This window comes from Phyllostomus discolor, chromosome 1 (assembly GCF_004126475.2).
Source record: "Phyllostomus discolor isolate MPI-MPIP mPhyDis1 chromosome 1, mPhyDis1.pri.v3, whole genome shotgun sequence".
Classification (NCBI taxonomy): Eukaryota; Metazoa; Chordata; class Mammalia; order Chiroptera; family Phyllostomidae; genus Phyllostomus; species Phyllostomus discolor.
In genome coordinates, this window is record NC_040903.2 from 98,581,747 (window position 1) to 98,593,982 (window position 12,236).

Genomic DNA, 12,236 nt, shown 5'->3' on the forward strand with positions numbered 1-12,236 from the left:
CCCCTACCCACTCAAAATCAGTTTTCTTTCCATTAGTCACCTTGTATTCTTTTTTCCTTTCATATAATATTCCTATTCTCTTTCTACCTTTATTAATCTTAGCTCATTGGTTCTTAATATCATGGTAGTGGTAGAGGGAAATTTTGCTGATGTAGGTGTTGTTTGCTGCATTGTTTTATTTTGTTCTGGAAGCTCCTGTATAATAGCATGTAAGATGTGGTGCAAATTGTGACTCTCAGTCAACCAGCCAGAGGGAAAAGCCCACCAATGAGGGAGCCAATAACAACCAAAACTCACTTACAACAAGAGAGCCCAAATATGCTGCATAAAGGGCATCCCTAGAGTATCCAGCTCAGGAGTTCAAGGAGACTGCACCACTGAGCCCCATAGGATTCCTACCACATAAAGCTAGCCATGAAGACAGGAAGTCAAAGCAGATCAATCAAACATACAGAAACAAACAAAAAAAGAGTAACATACAATGGGGAAACAAAGAAACAACCACAAATCCCCCCCAAAAAGAGGAATCTCTAGAAAAAGTGCTAAATAAAAGTGAAGCAAGCAATTTATCAGACATAGTGTTCAAAATAATGGTTATAAGGATGCTAAAGGAACTCAATGAGAACAATGAGAACTACAAAGAAGTAGTGGGAAGTACATCAGCATGAAAAAGGACATTGAAACTATTAATACAAACCAGGAGGAAATGAAGAATACACTAGAAGGGATTAAAAGCAGGGATGAAACAGAGTATTGAGTCAGTGAGTTGAAAGACAAGGTTGTAAAAATAGTCAGAACAACAAAAAGAAAAAAGACTCAAAAGAACAAAGATAGTTTAAGGGAGCTGCAGGACAACATGGAATGTAACAATATTAGCATCATAGGGATTCTGAAAGGAGGAGAAAAGGAGCAAGTTATAGACTACCTGTTTGAAAAAAATAGTGACAGAAAACTACCTTAATTTGGTGAAGGAAAATATCACACAAGTTCAAAAAGCAAAGAGTGTCCTAAAAAGATGAACACAAAGAGGCCCACTTCAAGACATATCATAATTAAAACGGAAAAAATTAATGACAAAGAGAGAATGTTAAAGGCAGCAAAGGAGAAAAAACTAGTAACATACAAGGGAGCCCCCATAAGCTATCAGCTGATTTCTCAAAAGAAAGACTACAAGCCAGAAGGGAATAGCACAAAATATTCCAAGTAATGAAAACAAGGGCCTGCAATTAAGACTACTCTACCAAGCAAGGTTCTCATTTAAAAGAGAAGAAGAAATGAAGAGCTTCCCCCGACCCCCAAAAAACAAAATGTAAAACCTGAAAGAGAACATCTCTACTAAAACAGTATTGCAAGAAATGCTAAAGAGACTGATTTAAAAAGATGAAGGGGGAGGAGGGGGGACACAGGCACAAAAGGGAAAAATGGCAATGAATAAATGCCTATCAATAATAACGTTAAGTGTAAATGAATTAAATGCTTCAATCAAAAGGCATAAGATAGCTGAATTGATAAGAAAATATGATCAACCTCAAAACAAAAGATCTACACAAGCTGAAAGTGAAGGGATGGAAAAAATACTCCAAGCAAATGGACATGGAAAAAAAGCTGGAGTAGCAATACTTATGTCAGACAAAATAGACTTCAAAACAAAGGCCATAACAAGAGACAAAGAAAGTCACTACACAATACTTAGAGGAGTAGTCCAATAAGAGGATATAACCCTTGTAATAATATATGCACCCAACATAGGAGTACCAAAATACATAAGGAAATTTGTGGAGGAATTTAAGGAGATAGATAGAAATACAGTCATCATAGGGGATTTCACACCCCATTGTTAACAATGCTTTGATTATCCAAATAAAAAAATCAACAAAGATACTGTGACATTGAATGACACTCTAGAGAAAATGGATTTAATTGATATTTACAGAGCATTTCACCCAAGAGAAGCAAAATATACATTCTTTTCAAATGTACATGGAACATTTTCAAAGATAGACCATATGGTAGGACACAAAACAAGCCTCAACAAACTCAAGAAAATTGAAATCATATCAAACATCTTCTCAGACCACAAGGGCTTAAAACTAGAAATCACCTCAAGGAAAATACTCAAAAACATTCCAATACATGGAGATTGGATAACATGTTATTAAATGAGTGGATTAACAATGAGATCAAGGAAGAAATCAAAAAGGACCTGGAAACAAATAAATACACAACAACCCAATACCTATGGGACACACCAAAGAAAGTTCTGAGAGGGAAATTCAGAGCAAGAAAGGCATACCTGAAGAAGATAGAAAGATCTCAAATAAACATCCTAAGGCTACATCTAAAAGATGAAACATCAGCAAATAAAGCCCAGAGTGAGTAGAAGGAAAGAAATAATGAAGATCACAGCAGAATGAAATGACATACAGACTAAAAGAAAAAATTCAAAGGACCAATGAGTCCAGAAGCTGGTTCTTTGTAAAGATAAACAAAATTGACGAACCTTTAACCAGACTCATCAGGGAAAAAAAAAACAGAGAGGACCCAAATAAATAAAAATCAGAAAGGAAAGAGAAGTAACAAACAATACCACAGAAATAAAGGATTGTAAGAAATTATCATGAGCAATGATATGCCAAGAAATTGGAAGACCTGGGTGAAATAGATAAATTTCTATAAGCATACAATCTTCCAAAACGGAATCAAAAAGAAGTAGAAAGCCTGAACAGATTGATAACAACTAGCATAATCAAAGCAGGAATCAAAACCTCCTGGCACACAAAAGCCCTGGACAGGATGGATTCACAGGCAAATTTTACCAGGCATTCAAAGGAGAAATAACTCCTATTCTTCTCAAACTATTCCAAAATAATCAATAGAAAAGATTCCCAAACTTTTCACAAGTCCAGTATTACTTTAATCCCCAAACCAGATAAAGACACAACAAAGAAAGAAAACTACAGGCCAGTATCACTGATGAACATAGATGCTAAATTCCTCAACAAAATATTGCCAATCCAGATTCAGCAATACATTACAAAAATCATACACCATGACCAAGTGGGATTTACCCCCAAGATACAAGTATGGTACAATATTCACAAATCAATAAACACAATGCACCACATAAATAAAATGAAAGACAAATACCACATGATCATATAAATAGCTGCTGAAAAAGCATTTGATAAAGTACAGTACCCATTTATGATAAAAACACTAAGCAAAGTGGGAATAGAGGGAGCATACCTCAATATAACAAAGGTCATATATGAGAAACCTACCGCCTACAACACACTCAATGGGCAACAACTAAAATATTTTCCCTTAAGATCAGGATCAAGACAAGGGTATCAAATTATACCATTCTTATTTAACATAATACTGGAATTTCTAGCCACAACAACCAGACAAGAAAAAGAAATAAAAGGCACCTGAATTTGGAAGGAGGAAGTAGAAGTAATTATTTGCAGATGACCTGATAGTGTACATAGAAAACCCTATAGACTCTACGAAGAAACTACTCAACCTAATAAGTGATTTTGGCAAAATAACAGGATACAACACAAATATTCAGAAATCAAAGGCATTTTTGTACACCAATAATGAACTATCAGAAACAGAAACTAGGAAAAATATCCCATTTGCTATAGTAATTGGAAAAATAAAGTACCTAGTAATAAATTTAACCAAGGATGTAAAAGACCTGTACTTGGAAAACTATAGAACACTGAAAAAAGAAATTTAGGAAGATACAAATAAATGGAAGCATATACTGTGTTCCTGGATTAGGAGACTTAACATCATTCTATTGCCCATACTACTCAAAGAAATCTATAGATTCAATGCATTCCCTATTAAAATACCAATGGCATATTTCACTGATCTGGAACAAATACTCCAAAAATTTCTGTGGAACCAAAAAAGACCCCAAATACCCTCAACAATCTTGAGAAAGAAGAATAAAGTTGGAGAGATTGCAATACTTGATGTAAAAATAAACTACAATGCTACTGTAATCAAAATAGTTTGGTAGTGGCATAAGAACAGACACATAGATCAATAGAACAGAATTGAGAGCTCAGAAATAAACCCAAGTCTCTGTGGTTAATTAATATTTTACAAAGGGAGCATGAGCATAGAATGAAGTAAAAATAGTCTCTTCAATAAATGATGGTGGGAGAACTGTACTGGTACATGCAAAAAAATGAAACTAGATCACTAACTTACACCATATATCAGAATAAACTCAACATGAATAAAAGACTTAAATATAAGTCATGATACTATAAAAGTCCTAGAGCAAACATGGATAGTAAAATTTTAGATATTCCACATAGCAATATTTTTGCCAATAAGTCTCCCAGGGCAAGGGAAATAAAGGAAAAAATAAACAACTGAGACTACATCAAATGAAAGAGCTTCTGCACAGCTAAAAAAAACATCATATAACTGGAAAGGGAACTGATTGTATGGAAGAACATGTTTGCCACAGATATACCAGACGAGGATTGAATCTCTAAAATATATAAAGAACCCATACGACTAAATGCCAGGAAGACAAACAATCCAATTAAAAAATAGGCAAAGGACTTGAATAGATATTTCTCCAAGGAGGAAATACAGATGGTACATACACTTGTGAAAAGATTCTCAGCATTAGTAGCCATGAGAGAGATGCAAAAAACACATTGAGATATCACCTGGCATCAGTCGGAATGTTTATCATGAACAAATCAATAAACAGCAAGTGCTGATGAGGATGTGGAGAAAAGGGAACCTTAGTGCACTGTTGGGGGAAATGCAAACCAGTGCAGTCACTGTGTAAAACAGTATGGGATTTCTACAAAATTTACAAATGGAACTTCTTTTTTTACCCCATGATTCCACTGCTGGAAGTGTACCCTATGAATCTTGAAACACCAATTCAAAAGAACCTATGCACCCCAATGTTCATAGCAGCACTGTTTACAATAGCCAAGTGCTGGAAGCAAGCTAGGTGCCCATCAGTAAATGAATGGATAAAAAAACTCTGGTACATTTACACAGTGGAATTCTATGCAGCAGAAAGAAAGGAGGAGTTCCTGCCTTCTGCGACAGCATGGATGGATCTAGAGAACGTTAGGCTAAGTGAAATCAGCCAGCTGGGGAATGAAAAATAACATATGATCTCACTTACAAGAGGAATCTAATGAACAAAATAAACTAATGAGCAAACCAGAACCAGAGACATGGAAACAGGGAACAGGCTGACAGTGGCCAGAGAGGGAAAGGGATAATAGTGGAAAAAGAGAGAAGGATCTAGTCAAAGAACATGTATAAATGGCCCATGGACATGGACAATGGTGTGGGGAGTTATTGTAGGATCAGGGGTTGGGCTGGTTGGAGGAGGGTAGAGGGGGAAAAATTGGGGCAATTGTAATAATGAACAATAAAAAATACAATTCTTATTTGTTCAAATAAATCTTGCTATACTGTTAAAAATAAATCCATGATTGCTGTGTTCTTATCATATAGGAGGCATATATTAAAGTTTGTATGTGGGCAAGGATATGACTTCAGGTGGTGGACACATGATGCAACATATAAATCCATGTATCATAGAAATGTACACTTGACACCTGTATGATCCTATTATTCCATGTTATTCTGACTATTTTAATAAAAAAGAAAAAACAATGAATAATTTTTATAAACACAAAAACTTTTGTTTCTAAAACAAAGAATAATTTCTACTTACATTCAAAGTCATTAAAATCCTTAGCTTATTCATAATAATCTGTGTACAAAGTGTAGCTCAAAAAGAACCATATTTCATTTTTAGGATTGAAAATGTTTCATACAATATATTATGTTTAGGTCAAAATATAAAACAAGAAAAATAATTGTGAAAAATAATCTACAATTTATTTTGAACACATTTGAATGTTGGCTACAAAAATATTTCCAAATGCAAGAAAAATTTAAAACACCAGATTTAAATTATATAAAAGAAAAAGTATTGTTTCAAAATGCAATGTGGGAAATTATTGCCATCTTTATAGAGAATGGAATTCCACATTTGAGTTTCCTTACATTGAGGGTATTAAAAATATAAAATGACTAAAGGTGCATTTGAACTCATTTTCATAATGTATACTTTACTTCTAAAGAATGTATTTATAAACCAGACAGGACCTGGGGACTCATTCTACCGTCATGGCCTGATAGTTCAGGAGACTAGTAGTAGCACATGCAAAAGTCTGGCTTGCTGAAGAATGTTAGGAAAACCATTCAACTTTTCTGGTCTTATAGTACTCACTGGTAGAGTGCTGGATTCTTTAAAATGTCTCTGTTAGCTAATATCTAAGGGAGAGATGATTGGAGTATGGTTAATAAATATCAGGGCTTACTGTAAATCACCAATGAGAATTATTAAATTTGGGCAATTTTGGGGGGTATATTGGTTTGTTGGGCATCCATAACAGAATCTCATAAATCAGGTGACTTAAACAAGTAACTTCACCTTTATTATCCTCAAATTATTTTCTATATAAAACAAGTAATAATTGCTACCTGGAAGATTTTTTTTTTGTAAATATTAACTTAGAAAGTGTATTTAAAGCATCTTGTGGTTAACAAATAGAAACTATTCTTAGTAACATGTTTCTCTGAAGAATAACTTTCTTGAAAAAAAGTTGTTTTGTTAGGTTTGACTTGCATTTTGTTTTTTCTTCAAAATGCCACTAATGTATGTTGCAGTATTAACTATCTTGTTGCTACTACTATAAGCAAGAAAATCTACTATGATTGCCAACTCCAACCATGCACACTGTTTACAATAGACTATTGCAGTCATATACCTTCATACACTGCAATGTGTCCCCACCTTCTCACATGTGCACCCTCATATTGACCCCTCCCATACTGACTCTAGGCTTGGCTTCAGACATGCTCTGGCCAATGCAATAGCAGATACGACTTAAGCAGAGGCTTGAAAAGAACTTGTCCTGTGGGATTTGCCCTCTGCTGCTCCTGGCATCACTGTGCCTGCCCCCTGTCAAGAAGTCCACACTAGCCTCCTGGGAGCTGAGTCACCACATAGAGCTGAAATGAACTATCTCAGGTGCAGCCCCCAAAACCAAGCACTCTTCTGGGTCCAGACATGTTCATAAGGCCATATTAGTCCAATCAGTACCGGCTGAAACACTACCTAGACCCAAAGCAGATTTAGACCAGGAAAACTGCACAATGGATCCCCAAAATCCTGAGAAAAAAAAAACAAAGTTTTGTTGCTTTAGACCACTAAATTTCTGAATTGTTTATTATGCAGCAAATGATATGTCTAATTGACACATCGTTGTAACTGCAGTCCTTAGCAAGATGCTTGGAACATGGTAGATGATTAGTACATACTTGAAGAGATCTGAAATCTCTATTTAATGGCCTTAGGACACTAGGTGACCGGATAAATAGCTAAAAATAAATGTTTTGAATGAAAAACAACTTTTTCTTAGTAGCTATTGTAACACAAGTTCTCTGATGTGATTTCTTTCTACCTTGGTAACTGTGTGACAAATATTTTCTTAAAGTTGTGTATAATTTTGTATACACAAAGATCAAATATCACTTTGATACTGTGCTAACTCTGAAATTTTAGTTTTCATGATCTAATTACTAATTATGACCATCAAGGAAATATTTTCATATACATACCTATTTTTAATGTATGTATATGTGTACATGTGTATGTAACCATGTATGTCTATATGTATACATATATATGTATACATATATATATATATGTATGTAAGCAGCTAAAGTTTACATTGTGAGGACTAAGTAAAATTGGCAATGTGGTTTGAAGAACAATCACAGTTAGACAAAAAATTGTTTAAATTGGACTGTGGAGAGATTTGAATATACTGTGTAGGCTGATGTCTCACTCAAAATAAACACTGCAGTACTTACCATGACTTATGAGGAAGGAAGGCCCTACATATCTGATGGCAGGTTACTCTCCGATTTCATTTGTAAATACTCACCTCTTCAATCTCTCCACTGCTACTCTAATGTCCTTCTTTACTCTTCAAGCTTGCCAAACATGATCACCTGAAGGCCTTTGCACTTGCCAATTCCACTGCCTAGATACTATTCCCAAATAGTCATATGACTAATTCACTTACTTCCTTCAGGTATTTGTTCAAAAACCATTTCTCAACATGGATTTCCTTGGTTAAGCAAGTTAATGTCTCAACTGTCCTTAGTGTTTTGTATCTTATTTCTATGATTTATTTTTTTTCCTTGGCAGCCGTCACTGTCTCACATGTGATATATTTTACTTATCTACCTTCTTTTTTGTCTACCTCCTCACACTAGAATATAAGCCAATAAAGGTAGGAGTTTTTATTTGTGTTATTACTTTATTCTCAGCACCTAAAACAGTAACTGACATATTGTAAAATCCCACCAATACTTATTTAGTGAAGGAGAGACAGGCATTCCTGCTGTGAGGCATTTCAGAGTGTCTTCAAATTAGCTGGACATTTTATAGAAATTTGGTGTAAATGTAAACATAATTGCAGTTCTATTAGGAAGGAGTACATAACTTCCTGCAGATTAACATATTTTTGGTGCAAGAACTAATGCCATAAATAATTAGCCTAAGTAATTTAAAATACTTTTTGAAATGGAGAGTTAAGAATTATTAAGGCTTTCTGAGAAAGGCAGTGGCAAGTATAGAATGGTACTAAAGGAAGATTAATCAGACAAAAAGATGGATTTGAGTCAGCAGAGATTAAAGGCAAAGGTCATTATCAGTCAGGAGGTTATTATCTGAAGTAGAGCAAGAATTAATGAGGTCCTAACTGGAAGCGTGGTTTGGGGAATGAAAGAAGCCTTACATCTCATTATGTGCAAATACTGTCAGGGGTGTTACTATGACACAGTGTGATAGCATTGCTGAAATGGAAATCAAGTGTCATAGTAAGAAAAGTATATATTTTAGTTTAAACTAAACAAAATTTCAAATAGTGGGATGTTGTGGGCTGAAATACCCTCACTGCATTAAAGGGGCAAAGCTTTCACTACAACGTGCCAACCACCTCACCTTAATCCGAAAGTCATCTTCTCTCTCTCCCTCCCAGTGGCGCCATGAGTACATTTGGTTATGAGAAAGGTGATGGGAAACTATTTGTTGAGTCCCACTAGAGACACTGGAATAAAACATAGTAGCACATTACCAGTTTCACTCTTTTGATTTGATTAGCCATGAATATATTTAAATATTTTCACTTTCAGCTCAAAACAAAAGTAACATTATTTGGTAAATATCTTTGTGGAAACTATTTGAAATATTTCACTGAAGTGTTCTCTGCAGGAGAGAAGACTAAACATGCAACCTTGAGAATGGACCTCTTACATTAAATTAATTCTAAATCCTATGTTTTATGTGCATTTTGTGTCTTCATCAATAATTTATCTGTGTAATTTTGAGAGAAAATAATAACTAAAATTTTTTGTTGATTAAATTCTCATGAAAAAAAATTTCTTAAGGACATCGATGCTGTGTTTAGAGATCCCCCCAGACCCATGCTGCACGTTCAGTTTTGGGGAAACAATGACCTTGATAAGAATTGTTTTCATTCTCTTACATTGTTGCAAAAGGGCCAGAGTAAGGAGAATTGTGAGTTGAAAGAGTTTGTAATTAGACAGAAAATAATAAAAATGTCAGCTACTATTGTCAGAGGAGTTCTTAGCACAGCAATGCAATGGAGCAAGTGGAGCATAGGTACTTTTCACCCTTGGGCCTCTGTGCACACATCAGGGTTCTCTTCAGGCTGTGAATGTGACACCCTCTTACAGTGCCCTTCCTACAGGCTCAAATCAGGTGCCCCTCCCTTCCCTGAGCAAGTCCTAGATCCCTATTTTGCCCCTTGGACTTACTTATTTATTCTGGTGCTATATTTCTTCAGTTTCTGGAGTTTGACCAGGAACTGATCCAATGCATATATCCCTCATACCATAGTCACTGATTTCCTTCAAAAGGAAATCCTCACCTCAAACATATGTGTATTCCTCCTAAAACCTATCATTTGTGGCTCTCCACTCTCATTGGCATTTCTCCTCCACAACTAGTTCTTTGCATCAATGTCCAAACTGCCTTTCCAGCCCTCAAGATTCAAATTTATCTTCCATGTTGCTGAAAATCTGATTATACTAATCACTTACTTAAAATAATCAGCAGTTTCTCAAAATTATGGGATATAAATTAAATTATTTGTGTAATCGTATACACCCTTCCAGGTCCTGGCTTTGCCTCTCATTCTTGTCTTGTTTCCCATTCTCTTCACAGATCGTATGTTTTCATTCTTTTTTCAGAAACACCTGGCTGCTCTGTCCATCTGTTAATTGTGCCCATTTCTCAAGTCTTGGTTTTACCAACTCCCTTCTCTTGCTTAGTCGGATTCATCTCTTTCCATTTATCAGTTCCTTGTGTATTTCTACTCAAACATGATCTCATTATATAGTAATGGTTACACAATTCCTTAGTCAAATTCTACCTCCAGTGTCTATCATAGTGATGGCATACTTTGCCTTAGCAGAGATAATACCTTTAATCAAAGAATGATTCTAATGATGAAACTTCCAGGTTACATTTGTGAAAAGGGAAAAAATATGTTTTTCCCACTGGGCCATTTAAATATTTAAGACCAGCTTAATCACTGCTATTCCATAGCTGCATTTGGAAAACCTCAATCTACCTTTTACTGACTTATGTTCTGAGTTCTGGCTCCGATAATGAGGCTGTGTGGACGTCTAGGAAAGAAAACCATGTGGATGTCTAGGAAAGAAAGCAGATAGAAGGAAAACTTTTCAGGAATGAATCGAGGAAATTACGACTTGGCTTCTCTAACCTCATGCATAATGGCTTCTGGAGCTGAGACAGCTGGGCAGGAAAAGCACTGGCTCTCAGAGGATAGGAACAAATGCCAACCATTTTGATCCTTGCTGTGACTATGCAGGTAAAAAAATAAAACCACAATAAGAACAAAAGCCCATGCTCTCAACAAAGAAGAGCAATCACTTGTGTACCAGGGAAATTTCAGCAGCCATGACAGCTGCCTTTATTCAGCTATTACTTGTTTTGAACAAAAATATTGGACCATCCCGGAAATCTTGGCTGACTGACAAGAGAGGCATCTCATCTCACTGCCTACTCAAGCTAACCATCTGGACATGGAACCTGCTTGCTAAGATGAGACACCTTGTGAGTATGATGATCAGACAGGTTGGCGCAGTAGTCCTGACCCAAATCAGGGTCTTTGTATCTTTACCAGGAAGCGTATTGTAGGTTCAACTGCTCAAGTTTCAGAAAGTGCTCTGAGCTTTAGAATGTACCTTAATACTTATGAATTAATATCAGACTGAATTTCATTTGTTCAGGGGCCAAATTTTATTTAAAAATGAAACAATCATTATTATTTTAAAATAAGGGCATTCAAATATTAATGACTATAAATTATAGATGCTTTTAATGTTTAAACAGATTTCCTTTTTTGCATAAATCAAACTTAAAATGTATTATTCACAATAAATTTAGTTTTCAAAAGCCTATTCCATTTTACTAACTCTGTTTTTATTACTATTTTTATCAACAGTAAAGTGATATACCTGTAATATCGCCCACATTTCTATATCTTATATTGAAATAAAGCCCGTTCAAAAATGCTTCTATGGAAAAAAAACTGTTATGTTTGTCTTCACAATCTTATGAAAATTTGATGGGACAGAGTGAAAAAACACAACACACACTAGATTCAGTGATTCTTTCTCTCCTTTTTTCTCCCAGTTAGTCCAAATGGTAACATCTAAATCATGCTTCATACAGTTTTTGAAAAATAAAGACACTAGTATAATTCATATTCATAAATATAACAGTTATTTATTCTTTAAGTTTTGCTTAATTTATGGTATTTTATTATGTCATATGTTTATAAGATTAAAAAATGGGTCTGTGTAGGACTAAGAAATAGATTCTAAAATAGGATTGTTGTGGCATCACCCACAAAAATAGCACCAATTAAGGAATCTGTTTATCTATAAATGGTCTAGCTCTACTCCACTAGGAGGGAAAAGATCCATTCTTGGTTCTTGTCCATAGCATTTTACAGAACTCTGTTTTCTTCTAAGAGTGCTCTGTATCTTTAAAAGCTTGGGACCATATTATAAAATTACACAGTAATTATATTTCTATTCTA